Source organism: Ammodytes marinus (assembly GCF_949987685.1).
Source record: "Ammodytes marinus genome assembly, chromosome: 21".
Lineage (NCBI taxonomy): Eukaryota > Metazoa > Chordata > Actinopteri > Uranoscopiformes > Ammodytidae > Ammodytes > Ammodytes marinus.
Genome location: NC_137225.1, coordinates 6,501,765 through 6,522,660, shown reverse-complemented (window position 1 = coordinate 6,522,660; position 20,896 = coordinate 6,501,765). Strand labels below are relative to the sequence as shown.

Below are 20,896 nucleotides of genomic sequence, written 5' to 3'. Positions count from 1 at the left end.
TGGGCCACATGCACGTGTGCGTCAGTCAGATACTGGGTTGTGTGGGTGAATGTTTGATGAGTGTGCGTTATAGGATCTTATAGCTACCCGTTGCCATGGATATGAAGATATGCCATACTAGCAAATATATGCATTTGTGTGTAGATGAGCCAACGATTGAGAGAGAATGACTCACTTCAGTATGTGTGTGCCTTGACAGTACTTTCACAGTTGACTCTGGGTGTTTACAAGCCAACACTCTTTTTCCTAAGCTGCTGAACATCCTGCTTTGAACATGAGCCAACATCACCTCACCCATACACTCAGACACAATACACACACACATACACACACACACACACACACACACACACACACACACACACACACACACACACACACATCCCACGCTGTATTCCGAAATCCATCGGAAATGAGGGAAACTTTATTCGCTGGAGATAAGTAAGCGAGCAAATGCCACAGACCTGTGAAAAATCTAACAGGCGTGGAAAAGCATTGCTTCGTAAATAATGGCACTCAACTGGAAAGGCAGATAGAGCAGGAACAGGAAGAAAGGGGATGTAGAACACAAATAAAACCACTGTGGCTCATTGAATTCTCCCCCAGCAATGGATCAACATATGTGCAGACACACATAGTAGTGTACAATAAACTGCTCAACCACAACAGGAGGAACACAGCTAATGTGTGTGGATTTGGCCAAGGCAGACTCATAAATCTAATCGCAGTAGAAAGAAAACTTGTACTCAAGACTCCCACCTTTAACTTTGGTTATTCTCCAAATCAAGGAAAGATAATTAGGCAGTGCTTTCATAGCTACATAGATGTCATATTTAAAATAAAAAATTCAGCACAGAACTGAGATGATTTTCCGCCACATTTTCTAGCTTTATCTCCTCCCACACCGTTACACTTAGACATTCAAACATTTCACAGAACACGAGTCCCCACTCCAGGGGGTGTGCTATTGTTCACTTTTTGATTTTCCAACCTTATACAACAATAAAATGTGAGAATGAAATGACTATTAAATAATACTTGGTTTCACTCATTTAGTTTACTAATGCACTGAAGCCAATGCCTTTTGCTTTACTTGCAGCTTTATTTGAGAGGTAAACGTATGATAATGCAACACTTTTCTCACTATATGAGCAATTATTACATTATGAGCCGTTCTAACATTATGAGCGCTGTCAATGAGGCTTTTCATGTAATAAGTTATAACATTATTACATTATGTGCAAAGCCCTTATTAAGTTATGCGTCCGTGATTTTATTACATTATGAGCCGATTACATTATGCACTTTTATAACATTGAAATTATGAGCCGTTATTACATTATTAGTTGCTACACACGTCAAGCCTTAGTAAGCAATCTGCAAGTCGAGATGCACCTCTTGAATTTTGCTGGCTAAGACTAGGTCTGTCTGCTGTAATGTGGCTTGCAAAGTAGGTGAGACATAAAGCTCTTTATTATGTCACTGTTAGTGTGTAAGTCTGTATATGTCTAACACTGGTGTTGGTACTGACTTGGCTTCATAGCCTATTTAGCAACCAAACACAAATTGTCAAGCGCATTTTAAAATGCAACTTTAAAATGCATTCAACAGGTTCCTGAGTCACCTGGATGCATTCTTAACCTCAACAAGGGAATTGAAACAATTACCTGTGAGCCTTTTGCTTCTTCAAAGCATGCACCTTGTTACACACCTTAATCATCCATGGTATGCAACTCCCATGTGAGATAGGTTGCCTTCTGCCATTCTCATATTGATAGAAGTTGTAAAGAAAGATTTTAAACCTGGCCCCTGGTTGGACACTGAGTCACAGAGTGCTATGGCTGACTCATAAACAATAGGGCAGAGAAAGGGAAAGTCAAGACACCTGCACCCTTCCAGCTCATTGGGACCCCAGGCAGTGGTCAGGTGGTGTCGGCCACACACACTTTAAGTTTGAAATGCTCTGGCTGAATGTCCATCTCAGTGGCTGAAAACTGAACCGGAAATTCATTAGAAATGTGTTTTCTCTGACTCAGCCCCCGCAGTGACAGCTGCACAGGAGTGACTATTTCCTGGCACTTTGCCTGGCATGTGTGTACAAACACATGCAGAGGTGGAGGCTTGAGCCTGCCAAGACGACAGCCCACGTAGCAAAATGCTACCATGCCTGTCTGACATACTGCGATGTGAACTCACCTCAGGGCCTTGCAGACCCCGGGTGTAGCCTTGTGGAAAAAGCATCTAGACAATGCAGTCCAGAGGATGCCTGAGTGAGCAGGTAAGCAAGCCAGTGAGTGCATATCAGAAAAAGGCCATTTTTCATCTGGATTGAGATGTACAAAATATGGTGCATTCATCAAACAGTACTTAAAGAAGGATCGATTTTCCAACGAGAGGGGATCTGGGGGACAAATTCAAAACCCTGCAACTGTGTCACGCCAGCGCCGATCTGTAGGCCAAATTTGTCAATCATTTGCATGAGCGTTGCATGTGCAAACTTAAAACCTGATGAAATGGGAGTTCAGTGCTGTTCAACCCTTTGCATACTTCAATAAAATAGGTTAAGGGGACCAGCAGAGAAGGGCAGCGGCGCCTCGAGCACTGACCACAAAATCTCTCCAGCAGGCCAGTTTGAACAGGGGACCGAACCTAACAGCCACTGAGCTCATGCCAAGAGAACTGACCCATGCTAAATCAGTTCAGTGTTTCATGGAGAGGGCTACAGCACGGTATTGTCATAAGGCTTTGTGATTGGAATGACAGACATACGGAAAGACAAGGGACATGAATACCCTTAAGGTATGCCGTGCTGTAATACCAGTCATTTGCCTTTTGTTGCATCCAAAGGGGAATGACCACAAATTCTCCAATCTGGGGAAAGATCCATCTTTCCATTTGAGGATCTTTTGAATGGGCCAGGAAGCATGTCGCAGGGCCCGGGAACACCTGGGACTCTTTAAAAAAGGCCCAAAAGGACCATAACAGGCAGAGTTAAAGAAACATTCCCCACTGTCAGAATGCTCTAACCGTGTCTGTTCAGATCACACAATATCAGATGGTCATGTGGGGAGTGAAGGGACACTTTGCCATGTGGACAAAAGATGGGATACGCTTAATTGCAAGGAGATGTGCCTTCCTCAACCCCTGTGAAGTTTCCCTCCCTCAAATGGTTCTGCCACCATCTAGTGGGAGCTTTCAGTATTGCAGGGGAGTTTTCGCCCTGAAACTCCAGCCGTGACAAGCCGAGGCACCTCTCATTCACATAGACCTGTATGTTTGGATGTCAGGGGACGCATTCTGTGTCCGCACAGCCTCGTACGGAGTTTGAAACCTGAGGTCAAATTCTGTATTTAAAGAGAAAATAGATTGGGGAGATGGATGGATGGGTGGAAAGCTGGAAACAGGGAGGTGAAGAAGACTTCTTATTCTTCTGCACCTTTCAAAAACAAGCCTGGCCGTCTGGCCAGGGGGAGCGCGGGCAGAGCCGTCTGACTCAGCTGGAAGTCAGCGAGAGGAATAACACAGTCAGGAGGGGAATGACTGACAGTGAAAAACACTGCAATACCTATCACATTAAAGAGGCTATCAAAAGAATTTAGAGTATGGTTTGAATTTAGAACTTTATATCCGTTTTACTAAACAACCTTTTGCTCCTTCCCGTTCTCCTGAGAGTGACCTGGCCGCTGTAAAGATCACCATTCAAAGAAATTGGCCAAAGGACAACGAGATCCTAATCAGGAAAAGGAACAAAGAGAAACACATGTAAAGCTGTAAAGTGTTGACAGGGTTCACAGGGTGGGAGGAGCATGCTGCCTCCGCCAGGACCTGGACAGGAAGTCCTTCAACAGGACACGGTATAGAGGTCAGCTCTGTAACCTCCCCAGGGTGCCAATGGAGTGTTCTGTCCTGGATTGTCCCACATCCAGTGACAGGAAGGTGGGTTTATACTGGCTGTTTTTACTGGGCCACCATGGATGACACTGATCCTCTTCATCGCGTTACAGACACCCATCCATCCATCCATCCAAAGCCACCCATGTCACACCTGCTCTGGTTTCAGCTCAAAGGACACGTTTGCTCCAAAGCTATCCACCAGCTTCAGCGTCTGTTGATCTGCTCCCAATCTGATGAGTTTATCTACACGGCTCCTTGGTGATGTGTTGAAGATCTATGTGGCAGCCTGCGTGACACCTACTCATGTTACCTAATGTTGTATTGTCTCTTGCAACCCCGTGAGGCTTTGCTTCTGCACTCATCTTGGTCTTTAGTAAAATGAAAACCAGGGTTTATTGTCCAATGTGCTGCTGCTGCTGCTGCTGCTGCTTTTGTCTTAAATAATCTTTCTCATTTTGACCTGTTACGAGAAGATTCTGTGTTATCAACGGCTGCATGTTAAAGGCAACATTTCTTTTTTGGATATGCTTGTTTGCTTACATACAAGTCAACTGTAGCAGAGAGCACACAGCCTTCCAGTGCTCAAAAGAGGCTTCCGAATATTTGTGCAGTGAAAGCTGTTTAGAAAGAGGGAGCAAGAGTTTGACATGGCTGAGGAGACAGAGGAAGAAAGATGAACTAACCCTCGGATTTAAAATAAATAATATAGTTGCTCCTTATATGAAAAACAACACTGTTTGAGTTCCAGGCCCGTTGGTGAGCTCCAGCTTTGGGGTATTAGTATGGGCTAGCTGTGAAGACAGATTGGATGTAAAATCAATTTGTGTTTCAACTGCTCTACATCATATTGGCTTGTAGGAACCACAGAGTGCAAAGTCAGACAGACAGAAGTAGATAGGGTTACAGCCACATGCACACAACTGTACATGACACAATCATAAGAGTATAATTGCAGTGTAACCGACTGTGGTAAAGGCCGAACATTCATTTACACGGAGGCACACGGCGGAGCTACATTTCAATGGGCTGTGCATAATTGCAGTGTATTAAACCGCGGTCGAGGGGGGAGAATGTTCATCGACATGACATCTTGAAATTATGATACCGAAAAAATCCTCCTGATGCCAGCACACAGCACAGCACAGTCGGACAGCCCTCTTTTGCCTTTTCTGTTTCTTCGGTGGAAAAACACATTGTTGAATAATGTCTTTTCTCCTGCCTCTGCTCACAGCGCTGGCAAAATGTCACCACGTCCATTCCCATTAGGCATGAGGCGCGTGACGCTGCCTGGGAGAGGGTTGTGTTTTCAGGCGTGTGCCATACGGCTTTTCCTTAATAGCCGTTAGCTTTACAAGGGATTGGGGCTGCTTAAATTAAGACCCAGCGGTACCTGGCAACGGCTAATGTTCCTGGACTGACTGCTGACTGCTGTGGAGAGGGGCAGTAATAACGATGGAAGAAGCGGATGCATGTCACTAATAAAAGCATATATGGAAACAGATTAGGAGGGAGCAAATGTGGATCTCTATGACCACTAGTATTAACCCATGACGACAAATGGGAAGATATATCTTCTCTTGGCCTCAGCTGGGATTGATTTATTTTTTGACAGTATAGAATCTTTTGCCACGTGTCGCTCACAAGCGTCCAGTACTTTCCACATAAAATACATCTGCCTATCAGTGCGAACATGTGCGTTGTAAAGCACATACACGCACAGCACAGAGCTATTACTCCTCTTGGAGTTTGGGTCAACTGGTCTTTTCCAGAGAGGCATGAAGTCATTGTGCACTCTCAGCCACCTCAACACACAACTGGATGGAGTGTTTGAAAAAAGAAAATCCTTTAAGAGATTGTAGCATTTACAAGAGAAATGGAAAGATGTTTCAGGGCTCACTGATATGGAAGAATACGAGTCAGAGCAGTCCAGGAAAATCAAAAGGTGACAGACTCTGGGTCTCTAGTGTAATGGATATTTATTGCAGATTTGTACTACAATGAATGTCTGCTGGATGTGTCAAACTAGCTTTAAGGCTTTACAACCGCGCCATCTCCCGAGTCTCACACCTCCAGGTTAGCGGTTTGGTTTCCCTTGAAGTAAACATATGATAACATTGCTATTGCAGCATGATGTTTAAAGTTCTTAATCAATAACTGAATAAGTGTATACTTATTAGCGTGGAGTGACCCGCATTTAAAGCAACAAACACTAAGGAAATCAATGGTCAAAGTCACTTTCTCTGGACAATATTCCTGTGACCACAGTGAGAATGAGATCTATGTTTTCTAGATCTATGTGGAAGCACAGGCGTTAGGAGAACAGACAAATATACAAATAAAGAGAATACACTCATGCAGATTGTGAAAATAACGTAGATAAAGCCATATTAGCCGTGCTGGGACTTACCGGGACACTCTTTCTTCCTGCCACAGAAACACAATTTCACACGCAGCAGTGGGCACTCCCACTCCACTATTAAACCACACACTAAACTAAATCCTCCCATTACAGGAAGACAGCCACCCATCAGGTGTATCAGCTCAACTGAACCAACCTGTAACACAAGTTTTGTGTTCTAACTGAAGACAAGCAATGCTCCACCCTTTCATTTTGTTTACTGAAGCTCACACTTCTACTCAATTGTAAACAAAGATAAACAGTGTTAATCAATGTGAGAAAACATTTGCCTGTGAATACATTTTTGTGCACACATCCTACAACAGTATGACTGCTCATGTTGCACAATTCATTTATTGCACATTTACATCAGTGACAATGTCATTCTGGAACTCCCCAATCAGAACTGACAACATAATTTTAATTTATTGCATTACTTTTTTTTTAAATTAGTGTTATGGTAAAGCACCCATGCCAGATACCATATGACTCAATGTACTTACAGTGCAGTGTCCTCTCAAACTGAAGTGACAACTAACGGCCACTAGATGGAGCACTCGCCTAACTCAATTTCCCCAGTCTCCACATTAGGAAGAAAAAACTATTATGGAAAGTAGCAGACAGTGCAAGATGACATAGTTGCTTTTGTGTGTGTGTACGTGTGTGCGTGCGTGCGTGCATGCGCCACACTGTACGTGTGTGTTTGTCTGCGTCCTCTTCACGACCTCAGATGAGCCTCAGGGTGCCAGTAAAGATGGGCTCCAGTAATCTCATCCACTGGCTGCCAGGGCCCCATTGCTAGCTAAAAACTAAGAAGGGGCCATGCAGACTGGCAGCAGACTGGGTTGTGTGTATGTGCGACCTCGTTGACAAAAGGAAATGACACTTTCTATTATCATGTTACAATGTTTTTTTTGTTGCAGCACTCGCCTTTCAAATCAACACCTCTCCGCATGACTGTTTAACGAGCACAATTCCAGTTTAAAAGGGGGATTTGACAAGACTTTACTGTTGATCGGCTATAGTGCTGGCTGCAATAAGAAATAAATAAGAAAATAAAAAAGCTCAACTAAATGTTTTGTACATACAGTATAGTGTAGTGCAGTAAATAGTCAAGCTTCTTTCTTTTATTCCGTTCATGAATGGTATTAAACTCTGTATGTGTTCTTCTAATATGACTGTTAGACTACTTTATGAGGCCAATTCGGCAAGGTCTTTCTTCTTTAAGAGACTTGCTGGTTAAACAAAGGTAACGTGAATAAAGAAATAAATTGTGCACTGTGCCTAACATAACATTTGACAAGGGCAGTGCCAAATAATGAACCCTTTTTCACAGAAGAAATGTCAACATGTCACAGTATGAAAAGCACAGCAGTATATTATAAAATGATTTCCATGTAGCTGGTATTGTGCATGCTGAGTCACTGTGTTATGGCTTATATGACAAGTCAAAATGTACATGAGTTAAACCCATCAACCTACAAAAAGAAAAAGAAAAACTGTGATGCTTCAGTTGTTTTATAGAATAAAAGATTACTAATAGAAATGTTGAATGCAAAAGGAAACGTTGCAAAACATCAGTTGCAGACTTACTATTGTGTGAGATACAGAGAGTTCTATGGGGGCGGTAGGCTTAATCAGATGTGTCAACTTGCTTGGCCGATTGGCTTAAATGTAACCGACATTCATTGATATGAAAAAGTTACACACTATAGCTTTAAGTACGATATATTGGCTATAAGCATCACATTTACTTACTATTGCCTCTTTTAAATACCTGCTCAAAGACCTGACCACACAAACACCCCTACTCTATATTATGGGCAAACATTTGTTATGTTCATTAAATCTAATAAGGCCTTCGTTCTTGGCAATTTACTACATGATGGGCTATAATTACATCAAAAATGAAAAAGTATTACGTTATTGGCTCTTATTATGACAGTATTGGCTGCTACAACACCTCTTCCGCCTCTTTGTGGCCCTGCCGTCCCTGCTCTCTGGTTCCCATGCGGACACAACAGCTCTTTGTCTCTCTCTGACCCATTAACAGGGGGACGAGACCGCAGTCACTACTGAGTCGCCACTCACGCATTCCACCGTCTCTCACACACACACACAAAAACACAACACACTCATTCAGGCTCGCCGCCGACCTGTTAATGACCAATTCAATTAATGGTAGAGATGAAGCGGTAGAATGAATTATGCTTTTAACTCAGCAGGAGGAGAGACAGATAGAGAGTGGATGGAGTGGGGTTTGCTTTAACAAACACTTTGCTTGATCAAAAAAACGTCATTGATGGGAGTGCTTTATTGCTCTACTTAAGCCTTGCTGGAGTCGGCTAGGCCTGAGTGAAATTGTATTTGTTCAATAACACTCTATGCAAACATTATCTATATGTACTCTGTAACTCCACCGCCCGCCCCACTGACATTAATTACATGACGATCGATTTTCAGATGAGCGATTTGAGCCACAAATAGCAGCGCACCTGCAATGAGGCGCATGGGCAGAGAGGGATAGAGGCCATAAGCTGCACTAATCTGGAAGGCCTTGAACAATGCCAGCGCTGCTGGGTAACATACATACTCACCTAGTATTATTTGTAGGGGAGGTGAAATAAATCGATTCATTATTTGCCAAAATCGATAGATATTAAAAAGATTGAAATGAAGACAAATGAGACATGGACTTTAAATTAGCTTTCATGACATATTTTGCCACAACACCTCTTAGCACACAATGGACTGGAGTAGATCTGAAATCCTCTTATGTACTGAAACGAGAAATCCATTTTTGGAATTGTGTTTAATCAAAAAATAGATTTGGAATCGAATCGTGACCCCAAGAATCAGAATCAAATCGTGGGATTCCAAAAGATTCACAGACCTAATTATTGAGTGAATGGCCTCACCTGGTGAGGCCCGGGGCTGGGGCAGGGAGTCAACGCTGGTTTGACAGGCAGGATGAAACTGACAAGGAAACAGTGATGCAACTAGAGCTGCAACGATTAATCGACGAATCGATTATTAATCGATTATTAAAATAATCGCCAACTATTTTGATAACCGATTAATCGTTTCGAGTAATTTTTTAATGAAAAATTTCCAAATTCTCTGATTTCAGCTTCTCAAATGTGAATATTTTCTGGTTTCTTTAATCCTATTATGACAGTAAACTGAAATATCTGTGTGTTTTAGACATAACAATACATTTGAGGACGTCAACATGGGCTTTGGAAAATGTATTAACATTTTTCACCATTTTCTGACATTTTACGGACCAAAACACTAATCAATTAATAATCGATTAATCGAGAAAATAATCGACAGATTAATCGATTATCAAAATAATCGTTAGTTGCAGCCCTAGATGCAACACACACAACCTTGTACTTCCCTCTTTGTAAGGACCATGATTGAAATAGTGCATTGCGTAGCCCCTTACCATCATAACTAAATGCCTAACTCAAAACCTCACACTAACCGTCCGTAACCAAACCCTACTCTAACCTGAACGGTAAAACCAAGTCCCCTAAAACAACCCTGTAAAGAAGTGAGGACCAGGAAAATGTCCTAAATTACCAATAATGTCCTCACTAAGATGGTAAAAAGCTTGCATTGGTCCTCACAAAGCTTCTTTTACAGGTACGTACACACACACACACACACACACACACACACACACACACACACACACACACACACACACACACACACACTAAGGTCAAAAGTGTTTGCTCCTCGCACACACGTTTACAGTGCCACAGCGGGAAGTGGAAGCAAGCCCATTTACAGATCCATTATTGGTGGGGAGGGAGAGAGAGAGAGAGAGAGAGAGGAGAGAAAGAATAAGATAAGTTGGAAAGAAACAAAAAAGAGAGAAAGAACAAAAGACAACCAGAAGGCCTGGTTGGTAAAGACAGAAAAGTAACCAAATCCTATCAGTTTATCTGGAAGCTGCTGTGTATCCTGTCCAACTGCCATCCTGTCATGCTGTTTAGCTTTGAGACAAAATAACCCTATTTTAGCATTCACTCATCACTGCCGCTAAAAGGAAAACCCTCATATCATCAACCAAAACCGGTGACCTTGGTCCAACTTCCGAGCCGAGGCTGCATACCTAAGCAGAATTCCTAAACTTTCTTGGGAACAGTCAAACACCACCAAGTCTATCCTGGAACACTTGATAACCTGTCCCCGAGTACAGTGACAATGTTCAGGCTCTCAGACCCTCAAATGTATAGAGAAGTTGCACTGGTACCATAAAATGACCACTAACATGTCTTTGTCTGTTTTGTTTACCGCAGTTTCCTGTTACAGCTATTTCTGCAGCAAGCTAATATGTGCCAATACGATATGTGTCCTGTACAACCAGGCAGGGTTCTGGTCTGGGTGAGTGAGTGAGTGAGTGAGTGAGTGAGTGAGTGAGTGAGTGAGTGAGTGAGTGAGTGAGTGAGTGAGTGAGTGAGTGAGTGAGTGAGTGAGTGAGTGAGTGAGTGAGTGGATGGAGGGGAGCACACAAGGCACAGCTAGCACCACAGGAGGACAGCCAGAGTGTGAGTGGAGAGGGTCAAATTCCGGTTGGGTTACAACGATGACGACCCAAACATACAGTATGGTGCTCAGGAGTTGGAAAGATTAACATTTTAGGGCTAGTTTACTTTGAGACGTGAGCTAAAAAAACAGCCCCTTAAGGCAGTCCCAGCAGAAGCCAGAGAGGGTTAGACATCAGCCCTACGAGCGGGCAAACATTCATGTACATCAGTTTCTAGATTAGTCGGTAACACTTTACAATAAGGGTACATTAATGAACTGTTACTTAATGCTAAATTAATGTTCAATAAGAATTAACTACACGTTAACTTACCGTTAATAACTGCTTAGCTAATGATTAATAAGTATTAACTAAGCATTAGCTAACCCTTATGCTTAGTAAATGCTAAAGTAAGCTTTAGTTAACAGAGCATAGTTAATTTGTCACCAAGCATTGACTAACTGTTAATAACTAAGCACAAACCGTTAGTTAATGCTAAATAAGCATTACTTCCGTTGAAATGTGGCTTTTTTGAGCATTATGCATTTTTACTTGCAATCGTGAACTACCCAGGCTCCAATTCAAGTGTAACAAGATCATTCTATATTATCCACAACCACATTGCATTCAATCAGGTGTTGTTTTCCTTTTGCTAAAATATTGCCCAAAGAGATAGTGCCCCCTAACATTGAATTAAGATTAGATTGTATTACTACATGGAACACATTGATTTGAGTAACAACCCCGACAGCGCTGCATCTCTGTCCTTCAGCCTTCCACCTGCAGAGCACAGGTGTTTGAATGGACACACTGAGGCTTTCTTTTGTCCTTTTGTGTTTCACCATATTCCACCTTGAAAACAAAGCCAGAAGCGGCCACGCCTCACCCTTTGAGCAGCTGTGCTCCTGTCGGCTCAGAGGGGGGAGACTAATACCTGAACGTGAGAAAGGAATAATGACCTAGCAAGCCTAAATCATGTGTTGCTCGGAAAAGAAGAGGCACGCCATCTGCGAAAAACAAAGACATCACTTTTAGCCCCTCATAATCCTGCTGCTAAACTCCTTAAGAAGGAAAACAAACAAATACTAGATTCCTCTCAGCTGGGAGGGCAGAGTCATGTTTGTGAAGAGACTGGACTCAAGCGAAAAATAGACACCCTACAAAATAATTACTGGATTCTGGAAGAAAAAGGGGGTTTTGTTAGCCTGGCCTAGCCCGCCTACCTACTTGCGCTCAAATTTCATTTTCCCTTCAGTAGTCAGACTGGGGGTGCGGTGAATTTATCAGTTTTCTCAGGAAAATCTACAGCCGTCAAATCAGCAAACAGAGCGAGTGGCTGAGAACGATGAAGTCGAAGTCGCGCTCCAGTTTCAGTTGAATGCTGCGTTCCTTTATACTCGGAGATTTCCGACTTGGTAGTTCCGAGTTCCGACCTGTCTGTGTTCCAGTGCATCTGCTCGCAAAAATATGGACGCCGACAACCTTTCTCATCCAAATAACTAAACGTTAGGCTCTAGCAAGTTACCGTTGCCAGAGCCGTTGTAGATCCATAGACCACAATATGTAGTGAAGTCGGAAATTTCCGATTTGCCTGTACAACTGGAACGCACCGTCAGAAGCCGGCTCATAACACACGTGACGACCAAACATTATGCGATTGGTTGGCTAATCCAGAGTGGCACTGGGCAGATCCAATAGATTTAAACTTCAACAGACACACGCCTCAAAGTGAGTGAACGTTTGCCAATTACAGCACTTCCAGACCTTCTGTACAAATGAAGTAGGATGGTCTGTTTGGACCAGGCTAGGGTTTTGTAACTGTGCAGCTTAAAAAGGTAACATATTTAACAAATTTGAGGTTCAAAATAGTAATTTGGAGATTCTACTATGAACTGTTTTTATGATGTGGTGTCCATAGGGTTAGGGTTAGACCCATACTAATGTAGAAAAGCCATAATAAAGTAAATGTTTGCATAATAGGTGACTCAGCGATGTATTTTGCTCAACTCTCTATATCCGTTTTATTTGTGAAAAGAGTGGTTTATGAAATATAGGTGGAATGCATCAGAGAGAAGAGGAAAGCATGTAATCATGTAGCCACATGTTGACATGAGGCTGTTCAATGGAAAGTGGCTTTTCAAAAGAAAAAAAGCATTCACATCATTCTCAAAGACAGGATGACATGCATTTTTTAACCACACAACCAGAGCCATTTTTATACAAAGTTTCATCAGAAATCAAATTCTTTCATTATTTCAGACTGAAGTTCCCTCTAGGGGGGCGGGGGGGCACCCAATGCCACCCACTGCTGGGGACACTATAATCCACACACAGGGCACAGTGCTTCCTCTTCCTCTTACCCAGGACACAAACACAGGTGTAAATCAGCCCAAGTGAAGCTTTTCACATCCTCATAGTTACTCACTCTGGCAGGAGAATTCCAGACCACCGAGCGCTCCTCAATGCCTCCTCGTCCTCAATCACACTCCCTCAACCGCCCACAAAGCGCCCACAGACAGCCAAGGCCTCTTCAGATGCAGTTAGGAAACAGGCAGGTTTAAATGATGTCTGCGCTTGTGAATAAGGGAGTAGTTACACAAATAAAAACAGTGAGTTTGTTTGAATACCAGCGTTGAACCAGGGAGATTCCACACAGTGTAAAACAAGGCTTGGTGCTGCCAGTGCTCTGAAGCACTCCGGCCATGTGGTGAGAAACATTCCTCTGGTTGGACAAAGATGCACTGTTTGGAGCAGATAGACTGTGAGACGATATTCAAATGTTACTGTTGCTATTTTATTCAGACTGGGAATGGCTTTTTTAAAGGTCGAGGTTAGCCGTTTCCCACATGCCGCTTTTCTCGTTAATGAACAGGATACTTAAGCGTGAGGCCAGCAAACGCCATATTAGACCAACTGACTAAGGTAAGGTGAAACTACCGTTTGAAATCTGAAAAGTGAAAAATATGCCTTTCAATCTGCACACATTTTAACTTTGGTGAACTTTATACACACACATTGACGCCTTTGAGAGAAAGCAAATACTCTTCTCAGTGGAAATGGAAGAACATTGTAGGTTATGCTGCATTCATGTCACGTTGCAAAGGTACGTGTTGGTAGTGAAGGGAAAGACTTAAACACTTCTAATAACCACAACCCCAATATGACATGAACTCAGCATTCGCCAATAAGCTTGTGTTGGATAAGCTCCTTTGTCAGAGATAAGCTGCTCCACAAAAGGAGACATGGTTTCCCAAAGGTTATATTAGACAGCAGAGGACTGGATTGGAATAAACAACTTTGGAAAACTGTAACATATACAATGTGACTAACTCGCAGCAATATGCTCAAAGATGGCTAGCTTTTAAAACCACATATTTTGTAGTGAGACACAGATGAAGTTCATCTGGAGGCCACAGGGTAAAACTGCTTTCTAAGCACAAGAGATCAAATGTCGGTGTAAGAGGAGTGTAAGAGGCAAAATAACAAGCTCAACTTGAACTCCTTACACACAGACCGAGCTGTGGAATCCGAGCATCTACGGTCAACAAACACAGCTTACTTTTCTCCTCTCCCCCTCAGCAGACGACGCATCCAGCACTCTGCACCCTGTTCTTTACACTTGTCCACTCTGTGTGGACACAGGATCCTCTAGAGTGACGGAGCAAGTCCTTGAGGTGACCTGACCCTGACCGGGACACACAGGACAGTAAGACAGATGGGCCGGAGCACCAACAGCTGAGCCCCACACACTTAGCCTAATGACACATGGGAAAGCTCAAGTGTATGCGCATGCAACCTACGCAACTCTGCATAGTAAGCAAAATCACTTGGCAGATACTCGCGCGTCATAAATTGAAAAAAGCTGGAAAAACTCCTCTTCCAAGATAAGTGCTGGCAGGAATGCAGGGCAAGTTTGGAGTTTCTGTGGAGTAATTATCGCTGTAGGGCCTCATTGTACCAAGTTAGTAAATGCTGTTATAGTGAGGTAACAAAATGTTGTTATTTAAACATGTTACTTACCACAAAGTATTAAACCTGTTTGCACAACACAACACGACTTTCTTAAAAGTCCTGCCTTACACACAATTATGCTAAATCTAGCACAGCGGGAGTTCTGCTAAAGTTAAGTTAAGTTTCTTTATTTGTCAATTTCCACAAGGTATATCGATATCCCCTCTCAAGTTACCACACTCCTGAGGGGATCAGAGCGAAGGGTCAGCCATTACGGCGCCCCTGGAGCAGTTTGGGTTTAAGTGCCTTGCTCAAGGACACAGTGGTAGAGGTGGTGGGCCCCGTAGATGTAATACCAGACACCTCTAGTTTGACAAATAACACCCTCCTGTCCGGGGCTGAGATCTATTTGGTTGGCATGCACAGATCACCATTCAAGCCTTGCTTTCGAAGCTCTGCTGTGTGTATTATTGTTTTTCTAGCATTACATCATCAGAGGTAACACTATATTGGTGCAACCGTTCACGGTGACACACGAGTCAGCAGAGTGCGAAGAACGACATCATTATCAATTTACACTGACGACGTATGAGGCGTGACAGCTTGTGAACATCTGTCTGATAAGAGAGAGTGGGAGCAATGTTTACGAGCAGGAACAGTAGAAGTATCTGTCAGTTCTACCAGAGCACTCCATGTTACACTTGGGTGCACCTGCTTCATTTTGACACGCTTGATTCATACTCTCACACAAACTGGTTCCCCTTCTAGACAAACCCTAACATGCCATAATATATACAATGAGATATACTTGCCCTACTTGCTACCTACCTGAGAGTACTTTAATGTCCCACCTTGTTAATTCAATAGACTGCAGTGTCTCAGATAATGTCAATGGACACAATGTGTCTCTCAAATTGCCTCATTTAAAAAGGTGGCAGTTATTCAGAGTCAATGATTCTGGAGAATGTTTGTCAAAAGCATGAATATCTCCTCACGATCTGCTACCTATACTGTGTGTGCGCTGAGAAGAAAAAGCAATTGTTTATACACAATCTTGGCTCTGTAAACCAACATGTTGCTAGCTACAGCGGGTTTACATACCTGTTTATAGACCCTAGGCTGTGTATACAACATAAGATTTCTTTTTAGCATGCATACACAGTACTGACAGGTAGCGGATCATGAGGAGATATTCACTGATTTTGACAACAAGCGTTCTCCAGAATCACTGGCTTTAACTTGAAACATGTTGTTGACAGAAACAACACAAACCATGACAGTGATGAGGTGGTGGAAACCCCTGTTGATGCTGACTCCATTGGAAAGCAGATGGAGGAATGCTGATACAGCAGACGGAGAAAGGTGGTGAGGTGGAGTGTGAGCAGCTTTGCTGGGAACAGATGCTGCGTTAAAGCTGCTGCTCCGGGTACAACAAGACAACTGTCGGCCGGGCTGCTATGGTCAGCAGCACAGTACCAGACTGGCTCCAGAACTGCCAGCCACAATGGACTGAGATCTGAGACCAAGCAGCGAGATGGACCACCATAATGTAGATCCACACTTGGATATACAACTTTCACCTGATAATTAGCCCTTCATCCATCCTTTGACTGGCAGATACATCAAAACAAGATATTTGAGAAGAAGTGGTTTGGGTTTGTTCAATTGAAAACATTCCAATATCCAACATCAGATTGTGAAGGATGGAGTGGTACAGTCTTGGACATATTCCTATCATTGTCAAGTGTAGATTAGCCCAAACAAGGTCCCATAGAAAAGGTCCAATAGAGAAGCTCAGGTAAACAGCAGTCTGTTGCTGTTTAATAGCGGTAGGGCTGCTAGACAGAAGTACATTTGCCAGACAACCAGATAGTTCTCATCCCTTAAAGTATTTTCTCTTTCATAAAATCAAAAAAATACTGTTTAAGAACACGTCTTAAGAGCAGCCCACATCTGCTTCTCTTTTCCCCGAGTGGGGCTAAGTGTGTATAAGTGTTAGTAATTCTGATAACACTTTCAGTATGTCACATTGTCAAGATTTTATCACCCCGAGGTTGGACATGGACAAAACTGACGTGCCTGCAAGCAGATGGGACGTATCTAGAAAATGAATCCTGACAGTCCAGTCGTAATATATAAGACAGACGACCTGACCTTGAAGGCTGCAAATTGCAAGACTGCAAGACATGCATTTTTACCACAGCGGAGCCGTGTCGCACACACACACACACACACACACACACACAAGCAGGCACAGTGTCAGAGGAAGTATCATCGTAGCAGCTCCCTGGCACAGTCTCAGCAGCTATAATGGAGAGCTAGCGATCATCACCTCCCAAATTACCAACACACAGGTCAGCCTGCAGCCTAATACCGTGTGTGTGTGTGCGTGGGATACAAGAGGGAGTGCCAGGCCTTAACGTCTTACAAAATCTCTCTTACCATTCGCCCTGATGGAGACTTTCACAGCCGCTATGACAGAGTCAGTAAACTCTGTGCCAAGTCATGCATCGTACACAATGACAGTATGAAGCCATGCCAGCCTCACCAACTAATTCTATTGTGATCCTTGAGTTGCTATTTCATTCTGCTGCCTCCAGATCAGGATGATTTTTGGAAAGTAAAGAGAGGCAGGTCTAATATGTGCCCTGCAGTAAAGCATAATGAGTCCCAGGTTATCTCCATCCAATTAGAGGGATTGAAGAGGCGACGAGCAGTGCTCTGTGGTGAGGCCTTGGGTCTGCTTTTAGAGTCAGAGGAGCTTTAGAGTCGGGTTGCGGGGTACGGTTAAGCTAAAAGATGATGGGGGTGATAGTAGTGATGTGTCTGTGTGTGCGTCCCCGTCTGGCTACAAATCCCTGCCCTCCTGGTTCTTCATTAGATAAGTGTTAAGCGGTTACTCTAGGTGCTCTGGTGGGGGGCTCGTCGGGGCTTGTCGGAGCAGGAAAAAGGGTTTAACAACCTGATCTGAACATGTATTTGGCTCCACGGCACATTTAATCCTTTGGTTTCATACTCTCACTCAAGATCAGACCAGATGCATCGCTTGATGTTGCATCACATCAACACATGTCTGTTTCTGCAGGTTGTGTGTGCCTGGGGAAGATTCAATCATAATCTTTTTTTTAAAGCAGAGTTTCATAGTTGAGGAGGTAATGGCTTTCAGAAACAATGTTACACACATCTTGTTGTGGTACTATATTAGGACTGCAAGTGCAACTCATAATTAATTTCCCTGATGATTATTCTTCTGGTTACTTTTTGGAAGAATTGGATGGTCTTCAACATGTAAACAAAACATATTGCAAAGAGTCCAGATGTCTTAAGATTTTTTTTCTTCTGATCAACAGTTCAAACCCAAAATGTACACCTCACATTGGAGAAGATGGAATCAGAGACCAGTCTATGTGTTTGCTTTGCAAATGGAAACAGCTTTAGTCACTTTTGCTCACATAGAATAGTTTATGTCAAGTGTACACCAGCAGCCTTTAGTATGCGTGTCATTTCATTCTTAAATGTGTCTTTGCTCGGTGCCCTTCACGCTTTGATGAGTGTGTGGCATTTTAGTTTTAAAATCTAGTAGCAGAATCTGGGGCATGAAGGAGTGAGATTTGTTAACTCAATAGTTACTGCCACTTTGTCTGGACCACCAACAGCTTTAATCAATCTTGCAGACTAAACTAAACATTGCTGCAGGTTTCAACATAAGCCTGTCTTTCCTGTGTTTGCACTGCGTTACTTGCTACCGGTAAACCTGCACTCCTGAGCATGAGAACAAAACCAACAGCAGGCGAGTTAGCATGCAAGTAGCGGTAAGACACCCAGGAGTTTAAGGAGAAATACACACTGAGGTATTTATAGAGAGATCGGTCGAGGACGTTTGCGTACCAAAGAATGTCTCAAATGTGTTCTGTTGCTGAGAAAGTGCACGTGTTGAATGTACCTGAGGCAGGGAATGGCAGGACAAGGACGGGATGATCAGGCTTGAACATGGCAGGAAATAAATTGTCTCAGGGCGGAGGGGCTCGTCCATTATCTCTCAGTTAGCTCCACCAATGAACACATTCCTCCACCCTGCTATACAGTACACGGTCATATTAGACTGATAATTGAAAACGAGGATGTTTGTGTGACCACTTTGCATGGGCTTTGGTTGCTGGGGAGAAGAGCGCAGGCATGAAGAAGGGAGGAGGCAAGAAGAACAATGTCTCAATTGAGCATCACAGAGGGCTTCATGTGACTCACCTCAGTTAAATAGTCTTTAAGTGGCGGTCTAACAAAGCGCTGAAAAGGGCCATCGGGGGACTTTACAGCGCTGCTGAATAAATGTGTCACCGATGTGTGTCGTTCTGCTTGAATGAAACGTTCACACTTTCCATTCACCGTTCCTGTAATCGAGGTATATCGCCTACAGCTCCTTTCAGTCACTTCCATCCGATGTCGGTGTGTCGCCTGAGCCCAGAGACAAATTTATGTCCATACCATAATAATCCCCATTGTCTATGACAGCCTTTCTAAATGGCTAGGCAGCACCCGTCAGCAGCCTGATTTGCACGCACGCACACACACACACACACACACACACACACACACACACACACAAACACGCACACACACCATCACTCACTCTCAAGCGCTCTCATCTCCACTCTTCTTCACATTCCACACAAACACACAATGCCGTACAGCCCAGCACTTCCTCCTCCACTCGAGTGGAGGGGTATCGCTTTCTACCGCAGCCTGCCTCTCGTCTCGCTGCCGCTTTGTCAGTGAAACCCGAGACGCGGGGAAGCAGCTTGTTAAGCTCAGAATAAAAAAAAACATTCAAACTCTGTAAAAGATATGAACAGTACAAGGCCAATGTTTCAAAAGTTAATTCCAAGAATGACTATGGTTTTGTGTAAAAGCAGAGTAAGGCAGAGGGAGAGCTGTATGATTAAACATGGTTAATTCCCCTTGGTTTAAATGCTTAATAAGGTTAAGTTACAAGGTTAAATTCGATGGAAGTGAAGAACAGAGTTGGGAACCCACTACCATCACACACATTACCAACTACATTTTATGATTTTTAACTACAATCCAGCTTTGAAGTTCTACCAAGTTTGAGTTTGTGACCAAAATGACTGAAAAACTTTAAAAAAAACCTCCCATAACTCCTGAGCCTAAAAGTGACCACTGGCTGGGTTCATGGACCTTGTTAGACGCTACATAACAACTCTTTCAGGCTAACCAATCAGCTCGCCGACATGAGAGAACAAAACTTTGGGGATCACATACATTCATGTGATTTCACAAACAAATCTCCAACAGCACACATTTCAAAGATCTCCAAGCACAAAAAAAAGGCTGGAGCCGTTTGTGATACACTGAATCTTCATGAAATGTCTTTGGATGGCAAACTTTGGTTGAGAAAAGCCAGATAGCTTGTGTTTAGTCAGTGGAGGAGTACCAGGCTGCAATCTCCACGAAGAAGATAAGAATAAGAATGCCAGTACTGAGGAATGAACTTCACTCTGACCACGGAGCACCACACAAACTCTCATCATTGATAACTACAACTGTGATGGTAGAGCAGTATACACATAGCAAATACTTCTGCACAGTGCACAATCTCACAAAGTGGGGATGACTAACGCCACCTGATAACCTGCTAATCCTTGTTTCTGTGAATGGTGCCACGTTAAACGACAACTCACATACACATTTACACTTGCAGCTGTCTAAATCACACATCGACTTAAGCCTTTTTTTTCCAGGCCTTATTCGGCTTCACTGACCTTAAACCATATGAATGTAATGGATGAAGAATAATGAGAGTGAGTGAGTGAGTGAGTGAGTGAGTGAGTGAGTGAGTGAGTGAGTGAGTGAGTGAGTGAGTGAGTGAGTGAGTGAGTGAGTGAGTGAGTGAGTGAGTGAGTGAGTGAGTGAGTGAGTGAGTGATAGATAGATAGATTTATTGTCATATGCACCGTTAAGTGAGTGAGTGAGTGAGTGAGTGAGTGAGATGATATGTAATGACTCCACATTAAAAGCAGCACACTGCCTCCATCATGCAGGAGAAAATGTATGTTTGGTTCAAAACAAGGCTTTACAAAACACTATACAGATATACC

General features: G+C 43.2%; 1 protein-coding gene across 2 annotated transcripts in view; it reads right to left on the bottom strand.

Moving 5' to 3' along the window:
• The window catches only part of mpp7a (MAGUK p55 scaffold protein 7a), a 147,981-nt gene that overhangs the window by 105,732 nt on the left and 21,353 nt on the right, over nt 1-20,896 (bottom strand). Inside the window, exon 1 of one of the 2 annotated variants that reach the window (XM_080050159.1) lies at nt 6,302-6,369. The exons of the other annotated variant lie outside the window; for it this stretch is intronic. The gene's annotated coding sequence lies outside the window, so the exon portion shown is untranslated. Of the gene's footprint in view, nt 1-6,301; nt 6,370-20,896 lie in introns of those variants that run through there. 2 annotated transcript variants of the gene reach the window in all.